This window comes from Malaclemys terrapin, chromosome 15, assembly GCF_027887155.1.
Source record: "Malaclemys terrapin pileata isolate rMalTer1 chromosome 15, rMalTer1.hap1, whole genome shotgun sequence".
NCBI classification, from domain to species: Eukaryota; Metazoa; Chordata; order Testudines; family Emydidae; genus Malaclemys; species Malaclemys terrapin.
In genome coordinates this window covers 30,476,196-30,482,195 of record NC_071519.1, presented here as the reverse complement: position 1 = coordinate 30,482,195, position 6,000 = coordinate 30,476,196, and positions in this window count along the sequence as shown.

Genomic DNA, 6,000 nt, shown 5'->3' with positions numbered 1-6,000 from the left:
GACCACACATTTCCCAGCTTTTATTCTTTTCAATTTAACTGCCCAAAGGGTGCGTGGTGGGGGGTCTCTTTACATAGCAGCTATGGTCATTTTTCAATCTCACAACATACAAATCCATGTACTGACTGGTAGATATTATTAGGCAGTCAGAGCATATGGACTTTTGTACTCACTGAAGTCACCCCTCCACTTTATTCCATCATTCCACGTGACCTAACCCCTCTGTTTGCCAGAAGCTGGGAATGGGCGACAGGGGATGGATCATTTGATGATTACCTGTTCTGTTCATTCCCTCTGGGGCACCTGGCACTGGCCACTGTCAGAAGACAGGATACTGGGCTGGATGGACCAGTGGTCTGACCCAGTACAGCCGTTCTTATGTTCTATTTTTAAGTGTAGACCAAGCCTGAGAGTCTGCATTTGTGTGAGGGAGGAAATACAGGTGGTTTAAAAAGTATAATCTGTTTCTCTTCATATAAAATTGTTAATTTCTCCAACTGGCCATGAAACTGCCTATTCTTTTTAATTTTAAACCAAACGTGAACCCCATAAGCATGACTGACGACACTTTATAAGTTACAAGATAGTTCACATTACAGATATTTCATAACATTCGAAGTGTGGGCCCAACTCGAATGACCTAAAATCATTCATCCAGGTTTCCCGTATTCCTATTCTGACACACCCAATATTTTTAAAGAATGGCTTCTCACTATTATGGTAAAGCCCAGAGACCCCAATCACAGCCCATTGGGCTAGGTGCAATACACAAGTGCTTACAATCCACGGACCCAAATGTTAAGCTGTCAACCTCTAGGCCCTCTCTGTTCTGTAAATGGCTATAACTGCTCTGAATCTTTCTAAAAGCTTGTGCTAAAGCCTTCTCTGTGTTTCTGCTTCATTTCCTAACAACTCCGCCCACTCCTTCCCGCTCTTTGTGTCCGATTTCAGTTGCTCGTGAAATTTCAAGTTTTGCAAATGAAATAACAAGTTCCTGTCTCGAATTTTTTGAGTCTCCCCTGGCAACTGTCTCAGCTCCAGGATTCAAATATGACCATTCATGACCTCTTAATGGGGAGGAGGCAGTAGCCGTAATGCAGATGAAATGGGTGCTACCTCATCTAAGAACTCTCTTGCAGTAAGTTAGCTCATTTCCCCTCCCGCAGCAAACTGTAATGTTCTCCCAAGGGCATCACAGGACCAACAGGGATACATCAGGAATGGGCCCAGGGAACAACAGCAGTGACTTAGAGGCTCGCATATAGCGTTATGTATCCTCCAAACAGAGCAACAGTGTCCTGCTTTGAATGGGGTATGCTGTGCATTCCCTTATTCCACAGGAATTGCAGAAGTGGATGGACAGCTCTAGTTAAGCCAAATGTGCTCTGTGGGCTTGATCCAAATTCCATTGGAGTCAATGGGATACTTTCCAGTGACTTTAAAGGGCTTTGGATTTGGTTGTACATGCAAGGCTAGGTTAAGGTGCTGTGACGTTCCAGGCACATTGTGATGTGAGCTCTTCTGTGGCTCCCATTGCATTTAGAGTGGTGATGGCAGGGGGTACCCTCCCCTCTTAGAGAAGCAAAGGCAGCATCATGGGCCCCCTCTTCCCTGGTGAGGCCGGGGTGAAAGCAGGGAACTGCCTTAGCACTTCCCCTAGCAACCAAGCTGTATCTATTTGGATGCATGGGCTGGGCCAGGTGCACTCTCTCCTCCTGCAATGCACACAGCCTCCTGCTGGGGTGGTGTTGGCAGGGCCCCCTAAGAGCAGTGGGATTGGACTTAACACCCCATTGAGATGAATGGGCAGTTCATACCTCTCAGAGCTCTTTTTTCAGGCTATCTGCAGACTCTCAGAGGTCTCATTTTACTTATTACTCTGCAGTCACATTTTTAAGCTTTTCTTCCCAACCCTGAAAGTTAGAAACTTCCTATTTTTCTAAAAATGAAAACTTGCATTCTGATGTAGATCATTTCAATAGGAGCCAAAAGAACACAGAGAGAGTGGTACAGCAAAAGAGGTAGATGCTTGCCACGTGGCTGATCCCACCCATTGTCTCCCGAGCACCACTGCACTGGTAGTCCTCTCCCTAGCCTCTGTTTGTCAGAGGAGGGAGATGGATGGCAGGAGAGAGATCACTTGATCATTGCCTGTTAGGTGCCCCAGAAGGAGTGAACCTGGCATTGGCCACTGTCACTAGATAGGATACTGGGCTGGATGAATCTTTGGTCTGACCCATTATCAGGGCCGGCTCTAACTTTTTTGCCACCCCAGGGCGCTGCCCTGCCGTACCCCCCCCCCATGAGCGACGTGCAGCCGAACCCGCCCCCACCAGCGCCGCTGAAATCCCCGCCCCCCATCCCCCCGGCGCCGCGCCGCCTGAAGCCCTGCTCCCTGAGTGGCGCGCAATCCCCCGTCCCAGGTTCAAACCCTGCTGACAATCTGTGTGTGTGGATCATTTCACACCTGCATGGCAGGAAATGGTTAAGCAATTAGGAGTGATGAGCAGTCACAGCCCAGCCTCAGGTAGGATTATAAACCTTGAAGGGCGGAATATACTAAGGGATTATAGTCCAGCCTAAAGCATCAGGTCAAAAGCTAAGTGACCTCGAGCATTTAATAAATGTCCATAATATAAGTAAAATCTGCTTTTCCAAACTGCCAGCTCCTTTTTAAAAATGGGCTGTTTTTATGTCACATTAGCTCAACCCCAGGTGTTGAGCTCCATTAGGTTATTTTCTTTGCACCCTTATAATGTATAAATAAAGCAGTCAAACAGACTCACTTTGTAATAGAACCTCAACTCCCAAGGGCAGACCTGGGCTCTCAGGTTAGAGCTGGAAATATAAAACAGTGCAGGGCTGTTTTTTTGTTTGTTTCCAGTCTGACTGCAAATCCCAAAGAAATTGTCGACCCAATTGCAATGATGGGGTAATATTAAGAAAGTGGCATTCAACTATGACAGCATTTCAAAATGGAAAAAAACAACAACCCCTCCGCCTGCCCCCACCTCATTCACTGGGGCAAAGGCTTGGGGTGTGCAGTAGACACATTCGACTCTACACACATTTTGCTGCTGTTTCCTCTGGAATAACAAGCCTTCATGTTGATAGATGGCTGCAAAGAGAACATTTTAAGCTGTCAGTTGATGGTTTTTAAAATTATTTTGATTATACAGAATTTATTTTTGAGACGAAAACTCTACTTTATTTTCTGCAGCATCGTCAAGTTCTCAACAGCCACCGCGGCGCTGGTGTTAGCAAGTGCTTTTCCTGGAAGGCCTGGGAGACTGGCAGAATTTGAGCACGACGGTGCACTAAGAGGGTAAGTTTCAGGATGATGAGAGCTCAGACTGAACACCCCCATTTCTGGCTGATAAATTCCAGCACTTCAGCTGGATTGAAGTGACGAGACCGATGATTCATTCCCTACAATTGTGTGCATGTCAGTAAAGAGTGGGTGGGTGGGTGGGCTGGGGGTCATGAGCCATACAGTACATCCATGCTTATAGCATACAGTAAGGAGGTGACTATATACTAAATGTACTTTGTTATACTGTGTAGAACAGAGGAGCTTGCGGTGCAGAACAGGAGAATTTCTAGGCGATATAAATATTTCAGATTGCTGTGCAGTACTGTACACATTTTCAGTGCCCAACATATTATTTCTAGACTTTACTAGAGTCAGGAACCTGCCTTCATATTTGTGGAGAAGTTGGGCCAGATTCTCACCTAGTGTAAATCATTGTTGCTCATTTGAAGTCAAAGATATACACCAGCTGAGGATCTAATCCACTGAGTATAATCCGCTGTTGTGTCTCTGATCATGGTAACTGGCAAGAGTTTCCTGACTGTCAAGGACAAGTGAGCTGGATAGAAATGGGAGAGATCTTTTCACCGTTAGATCACCTGTTCAAATTCCTTCCAGGGCAACGGCTGTTACCGTCTGTTGTGAATTTGGTGGTTCATATGAAATGAGCTTATGGTGTTTTCTGGTGTCCACATAACAAAAATACCATCCCTGCTGGAAATAACAGGGAGTGTGGTAGTGCCCTTGACACATAAACCAGCTATTGAATAGCTGTATCCCTAGAGGTGGTGGTTGTAAGTTAGGGTCAAGGTGCACTGACAAGCAGCGGCTGACAGGAAGAGAAGCTTGCACTATTGCTATCCTGTGCTTGATAAATAGAGGGCTTCAGTGTAGAGAGCTGCTAATCCAGCACCTTTCACTAGCACAAAATTGGAAGAACAAAGGAGATGGGGGAGACTGAGTGTTCTGTCTGGATTTATCACTGCGCTCTATGGGTATGGCTATGCCAGACACATGGCTCAGTAAGAGAATTTACAAAGCAACGTGTGTGGGAATTCAAACCTGATTTGATTCCCCAACACCCGTGAGACCGGAGAGCAGCACTTTACTCCTCTATTCCTGCATCTGGAAATACTGCAAACTCTGCAGCCTTGTTAATCTGCTTCACGTGGCAGGAATCTACAGAGGAGATGAAAGTGCTGCTACTAACAGACAAGTACTTTCGTTCTTGCCAGAAGGAAGTCGCCAGTGCTCAGGCTAAGGAATCAGAGCCTAGGAACCAGTTAGCTCAGATGACGGGAAGACGGTAGTAGGACTATGACTGGGACCTCAGGATGGCGTTTGTTTATTGATTATAAGCATTGAGTAATAATGTAAAAGTTACATCGGGCTGTGACTTGGCCAACGGTGAAAGGTATTTCCTTGGGATGACTGTTGGGCTCATTACACTATTGAATTCAGTGGAGTAAAACCAATATAATGCAGCCAAGAATCTGACCTGTGGTCTTTTGCAAAAGGCTCTTGCTGTCTCCTTTAGTAGCTGCCTCTTTAGCCTGCTACAGTCCATGCAACAGAAACTTGTCCACAAGAGGAACTTACAGAAACCAAAAGAAAAAGATTCCTGGATTTCAAGGCCATAAGGGACCATCATGTCCATTTGCTCTGACCCCCTCCATAGTGCACAAAGGAGATTTAGAGGCAACTTCCAGATGGGATATTTACTGGAGAAGTGAGAACTCCTCTCACCTAGCAGAAAGAAGTGAGGCAAGCTGACTACTAGGGTCTTCCGCAAGCTTAGATTGAAATCAGAACTGATGGTCGAATGCACCTTGTCACTTTTCCTTTGTGTCTTCATGTCCCAGCAGCTGTCTTGCATTTCACTACTCAACAGGTGTCATTGCCAAATGTATTCCAGTGTGTGCACTCTAGATGAGGTACCGGGTTGCATGGATCTTCTATCCTACAGCTCCAAAGGTATCCTGCCGGTGTACGGCTCTCTTAACACGTGCCTGGAATATCCTACGTGTTATGAATCTTTTATATGAATTGGACTAAGAAAAAGAAGACAGTGGGTGGCTAACATTTCCTTATCGCTAGTCTGTTCTGGCAGCTCTGGGCTGTAGTGAGCGGTGGCACCAATTGTGGAGAATGGATGGGAAATGCACTTGAGTAAAGAAACTCTGCCTACAGAGTGTAAATGGAAACTCAATCGTGGCAAATCACCCCCTGGATTCCTGGTAATTCTCAACCTGTTTGGCATAAGCTGACTAATGCATCATATGGCTGACACAGGAAGTATGAAGCAATTTGGTCTTGGGGTGTGTGTGTGTATGAGGCTGGAGCATTGGGGGTTTCTAAAAGTCAGTTTGAGGGAGGCGGAAGAATATTTATTCCCCAAATACTTTCTTTTTAAAAGGAAGTGCTAGTGATATGGTGACAGATTCCCCCAAATCTTTACACATTCTAACACACCATTTGAACACCCACAAAAATCAAAACATGGCTTATTTTTAAGAAAGAAGTAACAGATTGATAACAGAAACAACTTGACTACAAGGGAGTAAAAGTCATCTTAAAGGGGTCGGATTTTCAGAGGGTGGGAGCTCAGCACTTTCTGGGAGTCAGGGCCCTGTGAGATGGTTCAGTTTAGGTCCCCCCAAAACGGAGACGCTTCTAATCACTAGTCATGT